This window comes from Sus scrofa, chromosome 13, assembly GCF_054392235.1.
Source record: "Sus scrofa isolate SSC_HxYL_T2T_F1_AM1 chromosome 13, Sscrofa_HxYL_maternal_Yorkshire_Landrace_v2.0, whole genome shotgun sequence".
NCBI lineage: Eukaryota > Metazoa > Chordata > Mammalia > Artiodactyla > Suidae > Sus > Sus scrofa.
The window spans coordinates 161,413,687-161,430,887 of NC_139395.1; the positions used below are offsets into that span (position 1 = coordinate 161,413,687).

Here is a 17,201-nt window from a genome sequence, read left to right on the forward strand (position 1 = left end):
GGGTGAAGCAGAACAATGAGGGATTTTAACAGTGATTTCTGAATCACTGTTCATCAAGGAAAAGTTTATTAACATATTCACAAGCCAGTACCAAAAAGCAAGCTTTCGTATCCTCTCAGTCATCATTCTCTACTTTTCTCCAATGAAATAACCCATTTATCTAGAGCACTGCGTGAATGACCAGTTCTAGTCAGGGCACTGGCTTGCTCCTGGCTTGCTCCAGTTTCCCCAGCTCCTTAAGGAGGCTGCCAACACCTGTCCCTTCGCTGCCCCAAGAAAGGGCAGGGGAAGGAGGCATCAGGGAGACAGAGACTGAATGCAAAGTAATAAAAGGCAGAAAGAAAACAAGCAGACAAAGAGGGACAAGGAGGCCTGTTTCTTATCCCAGCACATGGTGGCTATGGAGGTGTTTGGGTTGTAAAGGCCACAAAGGTTTTACTGAGGAAATTCAGCCCAGACCCCCTCCTGCTTAACGAGGACCAGCCCAACAATTCCTGTTACTTCTGCACCCTGGGTGATTTATAAGGTTCAAAATGGAAACAGACCCCGCGACTGCTGCCAGCCACCACCCTGCTTTTAAGAGCAACAAGGAAAAAAGGATGTAGCCAAGGAGGGAGAGGGAGTGAGAGGAAGCAGGTGTCCAGAGGGAGAAAGGAGTTAACTCATTGAGCCCCATGACGGAGTTGTAGGCAGGTACCACTCAAACCCAAAGCAGAACCCGGGGTGGGTGGGGGATCTTTTTGGAATAAAAGCAGAACTGAAAAAAGATGCAGAGGTGGGGGGAATCACTGTAGCTATGATGCATCTTAGCAGTTGGGGAAACTGAGTCACTTCTTGGGCCAAGTTATCTAGTGATCTTGGACTAGAAAGATAGTTCCAGAAATACAGGTTTTTGAGAACTTTTTATAATGAGTTAAAAAAAAAAAAAAGGCAAGTAAGGCTTAATTGGAGTATCTAATTGCAGTGTAACTTTGTCCCACTGTAAAGGAACAAGGTACAATTTCAAAGTTGGGTGAAGGCAACAATAAAGCTTGTTATTTTTCTTGGCAATTTTGTCTAGATCATTCTTATTTTCTCTGCATTTTCTCAGAAAAAGGGATCAAGGAAAAAAGAATCAAAAGCAGAGAGAAGGGAAAATGACTTCTTGACATGAATTCCTCACTGGGGCCCAGGTACTTGCTATTTTTAAGGGTTATTTGGACACGTAAAATAAAAGAAAATGCGTCTGAGAAGTTTAACTGCTGACATACGTGTTCCCACTGAAATAATCTCCAAGCAGACATTTTTGAAACTTTCCAAAAACAACAACAGCAGAATATATGTCTAAGGTTGAGACCAAGCACGAGAAATTACAGCCTTGGAGTATTTATTTTGCGAGAAAATTACAAACAACGGAGAGTCGATCAGTAGCAAGAGGAAGCCAGCTCCACCTTCTCCCAAGAGGGCTGGCGGGCTGGCAGGAGCACAAGCGAGGCAAGGGCACTCAAGGTCACCTCTCATCCCCAATCGCCCAGGCCACCGCAGCTCTCTCTGAAAGACAAGCCTCCATGGTCTAAAATGCAAAACACGCCCTGTGGACGGCCCACAACCAATAACCAAGATGAGCTACGCCAGGAGAACATGTGATGTAGCAGATAGCACAGGGTCTTCAAAACATTCTCTTCGTCGAAACAATGAGACCTGACAAAGTTCTTGCTCCTTTGGTTGAGGGGGTGTAGCTTGCTCCATTGGTTCTTGCTCCATTGGTTGAGCGAGTGAAAGAAGAAATATTTCTGACCCCGAGCTACAGTTGTTTTGCATGCTCTCAATTCTGTGCAGTCAGATTCGTTTTTCCAACTGCCTTTGAAGGCAGAAAGAGGGTCTGCCTCCTCAGGAGGTGATGCCAAGTGGCCAGGGGTTGGGTGCTGGCAGCCCTCTGGCCTCAAAAGAGGATGTTATTCCTGCTCAGAAGAGTGACTCTGGGGGAAATCTTGGGCAAATAAATTTAATTCTCAGACAGCTGAATATGTGAATTTAGACAGACCAAGAAGAAAGATTTCAGAAGTGGCATTTTTTTATTTAAAAATTTTTCCCACAGACCTAATTAAAGGGGAACATTTTAAATTAGGAGGGAACTCAGAAAAAAATAACAGCTTAGAATAACACCTAACAGGTGTCCAGTGGTACAAATGAGGAAGGCAAGGTGTGGAGAGGCTAAGTGATGTGCAGAGGTCCCCTAGTTAAGAAGAAAGACCCTGGGCTCCAAGTCTGATCTCCTGATTCCTAGTCCAGCGCTCTTGCCACTCCCCTGACGCTGCCTCCCAGGAAACTGTTTCCGGGTCATATTAACCAACTGCTTAAAACTGCTTTTAGAAGTAAATTTAGAAGGTTTTGAACTTACTTCCCTGTGCATAAAAACGGTATCTAGATCATTACGTATAACAGCAACTTTCTGTGGGGTCATTTTCATTCTTTTAACATTTAAGATCTACCCTAGAACAACCTCTTACTGTGCTTCCTACAAACCCTTTCAAGAATTTTCTGCAGTGATGGAAATGTTCTCTATTTGCACTGTCCAAAATGCTAGGAAGCCACTAGGCACTGGTGACAATCAAATACCTGAAGTGTGGCTAAGATGACCAAGGAATTTTTAATTTTAAGTTAGCCATGAGGGCTGGTGGTTACATTAGGCAAAACAGTTCAAGACTAATGCCAGATGTCATACAGGGGAGAATAACAATGGTTTGATGGTCTTATGTATCAACCCTGCTCTAGCCAACCTCTAAACATATTTCTAGCTTATTACTTATCCAAAGGTTGTGTATGTGTTTTCTATTAGAAAACTAGGTGCACTGTGATTTTATTATTACTATTGGGAAGAAAAAAATATCACTGATCTACCTCACAGAAGACACCTTATACTGTAAGATGGATTCTGTCCTGAGAAGCTTAAAACAAAGCTTGGAACCTAAGTCAGCCAGTGCTTGGCAAATATCCATAGACGCCTCGTTTCCCAGTCTCCTCTGCAGTTGGCCTAGGATCACATGACAAGCACCGGCCAATGACATACAAGTGAACACGTTCTGTGTCACTTCCCAGCCTAGGCAGTTGAGAGCTGGAGAATGAGGGGGTTACTTCTCCCTCCTCCCAGAGTGGTGGGCCACAGCACACATTTCAGAAGGCATAGCTACAAGATGCAAGAAGATAGCCCAGCCTAAGGCAGGAGAAGAAATAAATCTTTGTTACATAAAACCACCAAAGTCTGGGGGTTACTCCTGTGCAACAACAACTTTAGCACTCTTGACTCTAAAACCTTAACGGATCACCAGTCACCAAGGGGAAGTGGCAAACAAGAGCAGAGGGAGGAGAGCATTTTCAATGTCAGGGCTTTAGGAAAGGCTTTCTGGATTCATGGCTTTGAAACTGGGCCTTTTGGAATAGGAGTACATAGTGAGAGGGAGGGCACTGTAGGAAGGTGACACTGACCTGGTGGGAAAGGTCTGTTTGGAGGGTGGTACATCAAGCAGTTTGTCTCTCACAGGGCAGTGATCTTGAATAGCGATCTCCTAACCTTACTGATTTTGCTCTATGAGAAAAACATTCTGGACAAATATTCTTAACACATGAATATTTTATTTATAAAGTAAATGCATACATTGCCAAACTCAAATTTAAGGCTAGGTAAAAATGAAACCGTATTTTAATGACTTGTTAATCATGATTGTTTTATAATATCATTAAGTTAATACCTTAAGGCAGAAAGCCTATTTAGCATTAGATTCATCGCTAATGATATGCATATAATCTCTTTCAAATACACTGTTTGAATGTTAATGATTTTGTTGACTTCTCATCAGATGTGACTCCATTATTACTGTTTTTACTTCCTAATGTGACTGGAAAAGGATCAACGCTGCTGTTTTCATGCTGTTTTCACCCTGTTTGCGTGTGCTTAGATTATCAACACACTCTTCAACCCAGTTTCTTTGCAGCAATCTCTTTAAGCCACTTGTCCTTTTGTGAGAGTTAATTTAGTTAAAACGAAATAATATAATCTGTAAATCCACTTAACAGAGAACAGGAAAACTGGAGAGTGAATGAACAAGCAAGTACGGTCCCCCCGTCAATCCTCCGAGTGACACACATCTCTCAGTGCTGCTGTGACACGTCACTGCCCAACATACAGGCTGAAGGGATGACTGCCAACCCCGATATTAGATATTAGGAAAGCTGAATTTCTTTCCTGTTCCTCCTATAGATAGAAATAAACCTTAAGAAAAGCTCTAATATTTTCTTCCAGGGCCCCAATGGAATTGCTTATATTTCCCCTTCTGGAGTTCGCACCCCACTTTGGAGACCATTCTAGAAGAACGAAGAGAGGCAAGGGAGGAAATTGAGGTTGGGTCATGCTGTGGAAGACTAGGAAAAAGAGTTTGAAGTTAACACTATACACAGACTGATGGTTTTGAGGAGGGGATATATCATCAAAGTGGCACTTGGGGGAAAATTAGTACAACCCAGGCACCTGATGCACACTGAACCCAAAACGTACAACAAGCTGCTAACCAGCATGGACAGAGCTTACTTATTCTCAGGCAGGTGGACCCCTTTACCATCCAGCCAAGGGGAAAGGAAGAGTCTGGACACAGCATCTTAGCTCTGGGATACCTGGGAAGGGGGGCGGGGAGCTACCTCTGCCTTCCCAGTAAGAAAGAAGGTCTGGTCTCTTAATCTGCCCCCTGGACAAACCTAATTCCTCTCCCACTTCACCACTTGAGGAAAAATTACTGGCAAGTCTCATTTCTTGGTCACACATACCTCTTCCTGAAAATGGCCTCATTTCTTTAGAGTCTTAGGAAAAAAATCTACTCTTAGAAAGATGGGGGGGGAAAATCTTATTGCTAAACTGGAAAAAGAGAGAGAGAAAACGAAAACCACTTCCTTTCTTTGACACTCGCTTCTCAATTCCCCCACCCCAATTCCATATAAATTCAATTTGACAACCCTGCTAATTGGATAAACGAAGCTCCTACACTCCTAGAAGGCCATTCCCTTTTCTTTTTTTTGTTTCTGGAGGGCTCAAAACAGGGTGATTGTGCTGTTCTTTAACACGAATTCCATCTGCTTTATTTCTCTCTCTCCATTCACCGCTCCTCTTGAATATTTATGAGGCCTCCCCTCTCCCTACCGCCTTCCCCCCCACCTCTACCTCCCCTTCCCTACCCGCCTCCCGCCTCCTCCCCCCTCTCTCAGAGCAGGACAAAACCCTTCCAAATGGCCCCCCCTCCTTGCTTTAGATAAACACAGGCAGTGTCAAGTGTGAGGAGAAGGGGGAGGTGGGGAGGGGGTTCAACTGCCAGTCAAGCCCCCGGGCCTTCAATGAGGTCCAGGGGCCTCCCCTAATCTGCTGCATGCTTGCCATATGGGGGCTGTGTTGCCCGGGGAGACACTAACAGGCAGAACGGAGCTTAATAGAGTCCATATTCATTGTAATGCAGTGAGATAGCTCGAGGCACCACTGCCCCTTCGGTCCAGTTTCATTCTTCTGTTTCCTCCTTTCTTTCTGTTTTTCCTCCCTTTCTCTTGCTTTCTTCTTTTTAAAAGGACCGGGCCCCCAGAGAGCTCTAATCTGGAGAGGTCTGGGTTGCCAGAAAGGCAGGACAGTGGGGTTAGGAGTGAGGGAGGTGAGGTGATGCTGAGGTGGGGGTTGGAGTTGGAGGGAGAGGTGAGGGGGTGGGAGCTCAGAGCAGCGTGGTGCCTGAGCATGTGGTATAGCCTGCGTGCAGGTGTGCGCAGGCTCAGGGCTGTGCACACGTGGTGAGACTGCGTGGTGGGCATGGGCGGGTATGGTCCTTCACAGCCTGGGGGCACATAAGTCTGCATATTTACTCAGCTTTCTCTGCCCGGGCATTCTCCACCCCCACCCCCCGAGCGCCTCCACACCCCTGTCAATCTGTATGGCATTAAAACTAGAACACCTACCTCCCCAAGATGTCAGAGCTGTGGCCAATTCCCAGCCCTCCACAGCCTCCTTGAAAAAAAATCACAGGTTTTGCCATGGGATGAAACTGCTTTAGAAATAAGTCCCTGTAGGACTGTAGGGGCAAAGGACCCATCAGCCTGCTGAACTGGGGCCCACTTTCTCCTCTGGCTAGTCTGGCACTAAGAGGTGACAGCTGTGGTCTGCCACTGCCAAACTCAGGGCATAAGGCGCCTCTCTGCTCCATGGAGCAGGTTGACCAGCAGATGAAGCCTTGTCATAAGTGTACCTGCAGGAAGTGAGCCTTGGGGCTCCCTGAGGTCAGAGATGATCTTTCCCCAGGGGAATGAGGGCAGAGAATGTGGCGGCTGGGGTTGGGGGGGTGGGGGGACAGAGTACATTTCTCCCAATTTCTCAGGAAAAATAAAATTGGTCACAGAGCTATGATAGAATTCCCTCAAAGATGGAGTTCCCATTGTGGCTCAGCGGAAATGAACCTGACTAGTATCCACGAAGACAAAGGTTCAGTCCCTGGCCTTGCTCAGTGGGTTAAGGCTCTGGTGCTGCTGTGAGCTGTAGTGTAGGTCACAGACCTGGCTTGGATCCTGTGTTGCTGTGGTGTAGGCCAGCAGTTGTAGCTCCGATTGGACCTCTTGTCTGGGAATCTCCATATGCTGCATGTGATGCCCTTAAAAAAAAAAAAAAAAAAAAAAATCCTCAAAGAGGAATTGGTTTTGTAAGTTATGAAGTTATTTGCTCTGTGACCAAGAATCACAAATTTAAAATCAAGATAGAAACGACAGCAAAAAACACAATACAAACTTTAACATATTCTCCTACAACTGAAACTTTAATCCCAAGTCTGGCACACAGGAAGAGCTCACTACATGGTTGCTGAAGAAATGAACTGTGTCCAAGCTCCTACAGTTGCATTATTGCTAAGAATTTGAAAGTCTTTACCCAACTACAGCTACAATCAGGGTTCAGGTAGGTGACAGATACGTTAGCAGAAGCAAAATGCTGCTGTACCTTTGCTAGGAAGGCTCCTGTCATGGTGATATTGTCTGTTACAGAGGCCTTGTGTTACTTGCTTTGCCCAATGCTAAAGGCAGACAGGTCAGGTCAGATAAAACTGCTCAAACTAAGGGAGAGTCCAGTGCCTTGTTGTGGTTTGTTATTTTGTCCTTCAAGCTTGCCCTAATCTATTTCCCTTGCTCTTATGCTACTGCAATGCACAGTGAATCTGTGGTTTCCTAAACCAAACCCCGGGGTGCGGGTGGAGGGCAGGGGAAGAGAGGAGGAGGGAAGATTGTACGAGGGTTTATAAAAGTTCCTACAAGTTTTCTCTTGATTTTAAGGTCCTATGTCCCAACAACCCTGCAGGAAATTGTATAGTGGATATTTTGAGAGCCAGGTGCAATTTCAATTTCTAGTCCTAAAACCTAAATAGCACTTGTTTTCTGAAATGCTACCCAGAAACCAATCTCAGCATCATATGTAATTACTCCTATTAGGGACCCATAAAGGCAATGATACCCTTTCCCTGAAGACCCCAAACGATAGTAAGTGAAGACAAAGGACTGACCAGGGCCTTATAGGGCTCAGCACTTAACACCCCCGCCTCCCTACACACAAGCAGCCTTGCCCTCCAACTTCTGTTTTTGTATGGGGTCCTCTTCCCAGTTGTTCTGATCCCACATACTGCATGTGTTACAGAGGACTACCCGGGGACTCCTGGGCGACACCACAAAGGAGCAAGTGAGGATACCTGGGGCTCCACTGCAGGCCAGTCCTGAGGCCTCTGGGAGCTCAGCAGAGCAGCCAAGCTCTCCCCAGCCCTCCCTGCAGTGAGCACTTTGGTCAGTAATCTCACCGCGGATGTGTGTGATGTGGTGAGCGCCAGGATGGCCAGCTCTTAAGGAAAGCCGGGACAGCTTCTCCGGCCCAGACCAAATACCTGCTTTTCGTTTCACTGCTCAGAAGACACCCACTAATGACCTGCTGCTGCAGTCTCAAACCCAAGGACTCTTCCACTGTCTTCCCTAAAACTATGTAAAGGTTCACCATCCACTCAGCTGCCCAACCTGGCACTCACCCCTGTCTTTTGACTCCCTCCCCTTTCTCCACCTCAGCATCTGATGGATGGATCCATCGTGTGGCTTCTAACTCTGGCAAGAGCCACTGAAGACACAGTGCAAGCCACATAGGGCATTTCAAATTTTCTAGTAGCCACACTGAAATATCAAGTGAAAATAATTTTAATGATATCTTTCATAACACATTATGTCCAAAATACTATCATTTCAACATATAATATAAAAATGATTAATGAAGCAGTTTATATTTTGTGTTATATTACGTCTCCTAAATCTCATATGCATTTTCTATTTGCTACACATCCCCAGGGCAGACTAGCCACAATTCTGGTGCTCAGTCGCCTCATGTGTTAGTGGCTACTGCATGAAAGAGTGCACACTGAGGGCCCTCAAATTGGCTCCAATTCTCCTCTCCCCACCTGATAAGCTTCCACAGTGTCATTTACCTTCTATCTAGAATTTCAAGCTCAACCAAACAATAAAGATGATAAATGAGCACCCACCCTTCACCAAGCAATGCCTCCTAAGGGCCATAATCCATAATTTGCCTGATTTGATATAATTCTCACAATGGCTGTAAGATAGGTGTTTGATCAACCTGTCTTATAAGTGAGAAAATTAAAGCTCAGAGTGACTAAATACTCTGTCCAAGATCACACAGACGGTAGGTACATCACAGAGTGAGGATTTGAACCAGGTCTGACCGACTCTGAAACCCTTGGTTCTTTTCCCTCTGCCGTAGTACTTTAGGTAAGCTGGGGCACAATAGTTGGTGGACCATTATGCGGCCATTAAAAGGGATAATTAGGGAGATCCAGGAGCAACACGACAAATGTTTAAAAGATAATAAGGGAAAAACCAGATCTCATTTTGGAAAAAGCATGAGTAATTGGGTGAGGCCAGAAAGGGAATATGAAACAAATAAAAGCAGCCGATTTGAACCATGAAGGAATTATGAGTGATTTTTCTCCTCCCTTTTGATGTTAACAACAGACAAATGAACTAACAGATTCAGCTTTGAGAGCTCCCCAAATGAAGATGATTAAATAAAGTTCAAACTCCTTCACGCAACCTTCCAGGCTCTTTATAACTGGGGTGCTGTCCACCTCCCCCTTGTCTTACCTCCCACAAGCCCTAAAATCTGGGCAAGCTGCTTTTTCACCCTTTCCTTCTACCAGAGCCATCTCCTCCTCTTCCCTTCATTATCCTTCAAAACTTAGTGCAGAGTCACTGTATGACAAGTGACTACTCCTCCTGCCAGCTTCCACAGTGCTTTGCACCCCTGCTGTGACGTTTCCATGATGATTTATGGATTTGCCTGTCTATAATGTGCCTCTTTCCCCAGACTCTACACTTTCTAAAGGCAAGGACATGTCCAATTCATCTCAGTAGCTCTAGCACCTAGAAAAGCCTCGGCGCATCACAGGGGCTCAGGCAATGTTTGCTGCACTGGAGGGCTTATTCAGATTAGCTCTTTGGGATTGAGAAGGAGTGTTAATCTGACTCGCGGACTCATAGAAGGAATACATAGAGATGTACTTGTCAGTGGCGGAACCAAGGAGTGTGTCTAGGGGGGGATTGAACTCTAACTGTGGCCTTAATTTTCAAAGCCAAATGGCCCTCAGATGAGTATGCAGCCCTGGGGGAGGGCCACGTTGCCTGACAGAGGCAGTGCCCCTGCAGATGCTCCTAAGGCTTGAGGTTTCATTCAAAAGCCTTCTTTGTCTTCCTTCTTATCTCTTCTCCCAAAACAAACACCCAACTAAGCTTGAGACAGACTTCCTGTAGCCACTGAACTGCAAGGAACCTCATCTGGGAGGATGCGACTGGGTACCACCCAGCCAGTGTCAACACGGTCCTATGCTTGCGGCCAGGGTGGAAGCGGGCAGGGTGGGAGAAGGAGAAAGAAGAGAGCTGCTGAGTGAGAATGAGAAAGAGGACAAGTTCAGGCCTGAAGAGAGAGCATGAAGAAGGAGAAAGCATGAAAGCAGAGATGTGGGCAAGGCCACTAAACGCCTATTATGTGCCACGCCCAGTGCTGGGGGCACACATACATGATCACTTTTCTTCTTCACGGCCCGGGGAGTGTCAGTGTCCCCTTTGCAGATGGGGAGAGGGGTTATTAAAACCATTCTGAATGCTTTACCACATAAGGATTTTAGGGTTCATTTCGAATGCGTATTTATAGGCACAGCTTCTCTACTAAGTGACAACATTAAAACTCTGCAGGATCAGGTTCTGAAAACCCTGGGTTCAGATAGGAGTTCTCCCTCTTCCACCTCCTTGACAGAAGGTGACTTTGGGTAAATTACTCAGTCTCCAACCCTCAGTTTGCTCTCTGTGAAAATGAGAATGATACCCCCCCACCCCCTTGGCTGAGCTGCCAATAAGAGTTAATGTGATTATGTGGGAAAGCAGCCTGGCACATAGCAACCTGGCGTGGGGGTGGGGAGACAGGTGTCATGGAACTCCTGCTGAAAGCAATTCATTGGAGGCTGATTTCATACAGTGGCATTGCCACCTGGTGGGCTCTGAGATGAATGTCCTTTAAGACTTAAAGGCACATTGGCCTTTCAACAACCCCAGACCCTTGCGTGGTCTTCTCTTTGCTCACTGTTCCTTACAAGCTGTACAAAATTAAGCACTGGCCTGATTCTGCTGCGCTACAAAGCCTGCATCAGAAGTTCAAGAAATACTCTTTGTTGAAAAAAGTCGTAACACCTACATTCGACAGTGTTTTTACAGAATCTTGCGATAGCCCTGTGGGACAGGAGATCCTGGGACACTGCTATGGTGTGTCCAAGTTTGCGGCAAGACAACCTTGCCTCTCAGTCTCCAATGGACAGGAGTCAACATTTATATCAGTCATGCTAATAACCTCTCCCGCCATCCCCCCTCCCCTCCCAGTTTATGCCCTCTCTCTGCACCCTCCTGATGATGATAATGATGATAATGATCATAATTTCTCTGCAGTGTCTGTACTTGTTTGGAAAGAAAGGGGAAAGATCCCTGTCAGACAGTAGGTCATTTGGGAAAAGAAGTTACAGAGAAGTGTTCATAGAAAGGAAAACGTAGCCCCAACCCCTCTCTGACCCTCCACTCCCTGCCCTAGAGTGGAGCCCATCTCCGACCTCATCAGTGGATGCACTGAGCCATAGCAAACCACCTGTTTTTTGTGCACCTACCTGTTTTTAATAACAGCCCATGGCCAGGGCCCCAGCCACACAAGTAAACATAAAGTAAAATGCTAACAGAGTGACCGGAGAGGAATCAGGATCGTCCACTTCCAAGGCTTCTGGTGCTCACAGTTGACAAGAGATCCAGGGTAAAAGGAATTAATTAGAGCTGGGGCAGACGGCCCACACATAGTATATAAACAAACCAGTCCCAGGATCTGAACAGCACTTACGGCAGATCCTATCTTAAGAGAGAACCTTTAAATCCTATCTCTTAGGACAAAGGATTGTTGACAAGCCAGCCGTGTATGAACACAAACCTGGCTGTATCATAAGCAGGCTCAGGGAACACTGATTCCCTCTGAAGCTGCCCTCTGGGAGCAATGCAGCCCTGAGAACAGGATGTATTAACGTAGGAGATACACCAGGGAGCCAGCCACATTTACAGAACTGCAGAAAAGGCATTTTCCCCAAACCATCCAGAAAAATAACAGGATTCGGCTCAGAGTAGAGTAGGGCAAACCAGGGTGTTCTGCTTTGGTCATGGTGAGCAGAGTAGATAAAACAGCTGGTGACCCCAAAGTCACTCCTGATGAGAGGTACAAGTCCCTGGGGCGGGTTCAGGGTAGAATTCAGGTCAGCTCAACAAAACCACGCCGAGCATCCACTAGGTGCCACATGTTGCAAGGAGGGCGGAGGGGATGTAAAGAAAACCAGGCAGTTTCCCATCCTTAAAGAACCTGGAACCTGGTCAACGTTCACTTTGACAACATCTTTCTGTTACACCCAAATGAAAAAGCAACATGGCCTCAAGGAAAGATCAGCGTCAAAGATAGTCTGGATTTTTACAAAGCACAGGCGAAGAGGCAAAACCACTAGCAAAGGCATCAGAGGCATGACAAAAGAAACATGGCACACATAAGCACGCACATGCACACACTCACACGGGCACACTTGGGCCCAGCTCAGCACAGAAGGTCAATCCTCCAACACAGTCCTTTTCACAGTCCTAAAAGAATTCCCCTTTCCATCATTCACATTCATCCCTGATACAGTCCTGACAGATTCGTCAAAGCACCACTTATGGTAGGAAAAAGCCTAGACCTAATGGAAGCCTGTAAGGACCACTGAAGCCTTAATTTTGTCACTGTCACTTCTTACACTATGTTGTACCTGATCTGTATAAAGCTCTCTCTCTTAGGTACATAATAGATATTCCATAAATGTTTGCTAAGCTGTAAAGACCCACCTCCAAGGTCTCTTCCAGTCCTGACTCTGTTTGGTCCTTGGAGTTGGGATCTGTGACCTGCCCCCGCCGCAACCCCCACTCAGGGCTGCTTCTGCTGCAAAGCAGAGCTTGAGCTGGGGAAGAGGGTGCCTGGGTGTCTGAGATTGCCATTCCTATCTTCCTCCCTCTGGGAGCCCACTGGGGTCATACTCAAGGGGAGAAGGCAGGCAAGAAGCAGGTGTCCTAGGAAATATGCATGCCTTCATTAGCACCCACTCTGTGTCAGGCAGCTACTGGGCCACCAGCTCTTGTCCCCAAGAGTCCTGCACTCCTCCTGCGGAAGCACCTGACTGCCTGACTGCTGGACCGAAAGCTTTAGGAATGGAAGTGATCTTATTCACAGGGGCATTGTCCATGTCTAACAGGGGTCTAGGCATTCAGCAAACACTATTTGTGAACCAATAACAACCTGAGACACAAAGGTGAAAGGTCATGGCAGAGAGGAGAGAGAACTGTAGTCATAGACAAGAGGGGGCATTTTCTTAGGAGGGGAAGCTGGGCATTTAGGAAGTTTGGGGGGAGGGTTGAAAAGACTGTTTTACTGTTTGGCAACATAATTACCATCCATTTCAATTAAGGTGTCCCCTGCAGTCCCATTTTCTATACCCCTTCCTCACAATGATTAACCAACCAACAGCACCACATGAATCAAAACCTGTCTCTGATGCTGCAAACCAGCATGAATGAGGATCAGGCTGCACCTTCTTGACATGCCCACCTCTGAGGCTGATTCAAGCAAATGCTGGGCAAACCCAGCCCCAACTCCAACACATCAACACACACACACCAACACACACACACACACACACACACACACACCCAGCCCTTAAGAGGCTTGTGCTTGTTGGCAGGAAATCCAAAGCATTCAAATGAAAAGCTAAGCCATGGGGTAAAATGACTCAACTGCTGGAAGTCAGGGCCAAGATGGGATCAGAAGCTGCCTCTCTTCAGCTGGCATCTGACCTGACTGCACTGTGACACAGGGACAATGTCTCTCCCAGACTTTGGTGCAGGCAAGAAACCCTTACCCTGATGTTTTGGAGAAGCCTCTTTGGAGCAGGACAACAAAATCCCTCACACAGGTGTGTTGAAGGAAAAAACAGATCACATTAGCAAGTTATGTAGAATAATGACTGGCACGAAGTAATTGCTCAATAAAGGGCAGTAACTTAATTTCAATAACTTCCTTTAGAGTTGCTAGTGGGAGTATTTTCATTAGTCTGATCCTTGCTGCAGATTTATCCCTAGTATTTTAACACAAGAGGTTTAGGGATAGGTAAATATCTCAGGGGCCAAGCATCTGCACCCAGGCTTTCCAGGCCATCAAGCTCTGAGCATGCATACTCACTACCTCTAAGACAGAGACACACACACTCACAAGCTGGCGTGCACGTGCACGTGGGTGCATACGCACTCACACAGTAAACAACTCCAGCCCCAGCTGGTAAGTATGCTTTAGAATCATGACAGTTTACTTTCTTTCCCATCTGACCTCATACAAACCCACTTTCTTCACCTCTCTGACCCCCAAATATACACAGTTCCCCATCCACTCCCAATCATCCTCAATTAGAAATCCCTTTTAAACCACCTAAAACTTAAAATAAATAGCAATTTGGAAACCTGAAGCATGCTCCAGTCCGTCCGTCCATCCTGCCTTCTGCTGGAGTCTCCCGACCCCAACTCCTGTCAGCTCCCCGTAACTTGTGAAGCCCAGTGGCCTCGGTGCAGGGCTGGCACCCACAGAGAAAACAAACACATGGAATCCTGCCAGCTGGGTCAGGCAGCACTATTTATAGCAGAGCAAAGTGTGGGGAATTGAAGCCGTGGTGAAGGGTTGGGAGCAGAGGGGGTGGGGATAACTCGGGCTACTCCCAGGCTCCACAGCTGCAGAGAGGATCCCTGCGGACCGTCTGCCTCCCAGGTGCAACCCATCCTATGTGACTAAAACCATCACTGTGCTGGAGGGAGCAAGCAGTCTTCTGGTCTCTGAGGGTGTAGAGACTGCTATCCTGCTCACTACTACAGCCCCAGCATCTATCATGGTGTTTGGCACATAGTAGGAGCACAATAAGTATTTGTTGATAAAATGAGCAGATGAACTTTCCTCCTCCTGCCTACCCCACAAGGTTGCAGATGGAGGAGAGGTAGGAAGTGGAGGGGAGGTTAGGGAGGAATGTCTAATATAGCGCTTGCTCCTAAAAATTATCGGTTGTTAAAATGTGCTAGCAAAAGAATTTAGGGCTATGCTCTGTTAAGAAAAGCTAATTAGGAGTTCCCTGGTAGCCTAGTGGGTTAAGGACCTGATGTCACTGCTGTGGTGCAGGTTTGATCCCTGGCCAGGAAATTCCACATGCAGCAGGGGTTGCAAACAAACAAACAAACAAAAAACATAAAATAAATGCAGCTGGTTCAAATTGAGATGTGCTATAAATTCAACCTGCACTCTGGATTTTAAATAGTATCAAAAAACTTATTAAAAAAAACAGAAAAGAAAGAAAAGCTAATTAGATTTCTTTACTGCAGGCGTTCTCAGAGCCTCTCATGTGCTATTACACATTGTGAATCACCAAGAGGGAGAGAGAATATGCACTGAAGGCTGAACTCACTTAACCACAGGCCTGGGCTGACTTGACCGCACTACCCTTTTGGTTTTTTTTTTTTTCTCAGAGTACCATTAGTGAGGAGAATTTCATCAAATACGCTTTGGGGAATGTATGAGAGGTTAAGCCTAAGAGATTCCTGGAGAATATCCCCCAAACAACTTGTAAAACAGCATCCTATGTTTGTAATTTTTAAAAACTACATGTGAATATGTGGTGTACAGTTATTTGGGTTATCATGGGATAAGGTCAAGAGACATTTAATGTTAATGTCAGTTATCTCTGAAGAGTAGGAGATTTGCATTTTATATTAAACACTTAAAAAATATTCAAAGTAGGTTATGTAGTTACCACTTTAGTAATTAAAAAGGTACACTTGAAAAAAAAAAAACAACTATCCCTATGTATTATCATGTCTTCACTGAAATTTTATCTTCCCATAAGCCCAGAGGCCTTATTTCCTAACAGCTCCTGGGCTATAAAATGCTGTTCTTTGCTCCATTATCACATCTAAAGAATTTCCTATGTCCACCTCCAACAGTGACTCCTTTGGCTCCTAAAGAACTCCTCCCCTAATTTCAGGATTCTGGTGCTTCCACACAATGTGGACAAGTGTTTGGGGAAAAATGAGAACACATTTAACATCCTTTTAACAACCTTTACACATCTGAAATTACTTTGCTTAGTAAGTTGTACAAAATACTCATCAAGTACTTAGTTTGCTGAAATGATGATGTTGGGCATATTAACATTCCAAGATTGCCCTTTTCCCCCTGCTAAATTACTAATTTCCTCATCTAACTGATTTGCAAAATGTAATTAAAAGTCATTTGGATTTAGTAAGTGTTAACACACCAGATTTTGCCACACTATGAGATTAAGGCAAATATTTAGAATTGGAAGAAATAATCTATCTTCACATAAGAGAGTATTTGACCATGTGATGAGTTACCATGCATGGGATGATGTATAAGTATTATCCTGTCTCTTCTCTAAAACAACTCTGTGAAGGAGATGAACTGTCATCCCATTTTACAGATGCAGCAATTGAGGTTCAGAGAGGGTAAGCATCTGGCTCAAGTACAGCAGTGAAAGCCAAGGCTATCTGCTTTCCCTTCCTGTGGGTTTTAGTGCCCTTGACAGATTCAAGCAGACACACCAAAAAAGGATAAAGGCTGAAAAAAACCAAAATCGGTCTGGGTTGGAGTCATGCACTAGCCATCCAGCATGTTTCTGGAGGGATTGGTCCTGCAGGTCCCACAGAGCACTGCATTCAACTCCTAAAGATGCCTTGTCCCAACTTCCCCCCACCCTCACCCCATGGGGAGTGAGGCCTGAGGGCTGAGCACCTCAATCCTGTCCAAAAGTTGGCAGCAGCCCTCTGAGTCTGGATCCAAGTAATATGCACCAGCATGTCGTGAGAGACAATAAAATTCTTCCGTTTCTTAATCTGGCCTCTCTCATCTTCCTCTGTTCTTACATAAGCCTAAGATCAGAGGTTCCCAATGCTGGCTGCGGAGAAGAATAATCCTTGGACACTAAAACACATCACTGCCTGGGCCACACCTCAGGCAAATTCGGTTAGAGCCTGTGGAGGTGGGGCCCAGGCACCAGCATTTCCAAAACTCTTTCCTGGAAACTGTAAGGTGCAGCCAGGCTTGGGAACCACTGGGAGTCTCTGCCAGGGATTTGCGGGTCATTTTGACAAAGAAGGTCTACACTGGATGCCATGATTGGAATTGCAAGTTCTGCATAAAGATGTTCCCTACTATGTTATTTTTAGAGAAATTCTTGTCATTTTTAAAATTAAAAATTTTTATTCCACAAATTGAATATCTGGAATACATTTTAATGAATAAAATATTTTCTCAAAAGTTTCTCTCAGATTTCCCCAAATATTTCCCGGACTTTGATTCAATTTGCTCCTCTTCACACAAAAATCAAAAACAGAGGCCACCACTGCAAAGAACACCTCCCTTGGGAGCCAAGTCAGCTTCCATAGCAGCAAAGGAGATCTGGCACAGGTCCCTGGGCCACAGTCACCCTGGCTGGGGCCATGACCACTTACTTCTAGGGGGC

General features: G+C 45.6%; 1 protein-coding gene across 25 annotated transcripts in view; it reads right to left on the reverse strand.

The window, feature by feature from the left end:
• The window catches only part of BOC (BOC cell adhesion associated, oncogene regulated), a 75,088-nt gene that overhangs the window by 39,495 nt on the left and 18,392 nt on the right, over window positions 1–17,201 (reverse strand). For 8 of the 25 annotated variants that reach the window (XM_084991190.1, XM_084991181.1, XM_084991186.1 and 5 more), the window contains exon 1: window positions 14,143–14,288. The exons of the other annotated variants lie outside the window; for them this stretch is intronic. The gene's annotated coding sequence lies outside the window, so the exon portion shown is untranslated. Of the gene's footprint in view, window positions 1–14,142; window positions 14,289–17,201 lie in introns of those variants that run through there. 25 annotated transcript variants of the gene reach the window in all.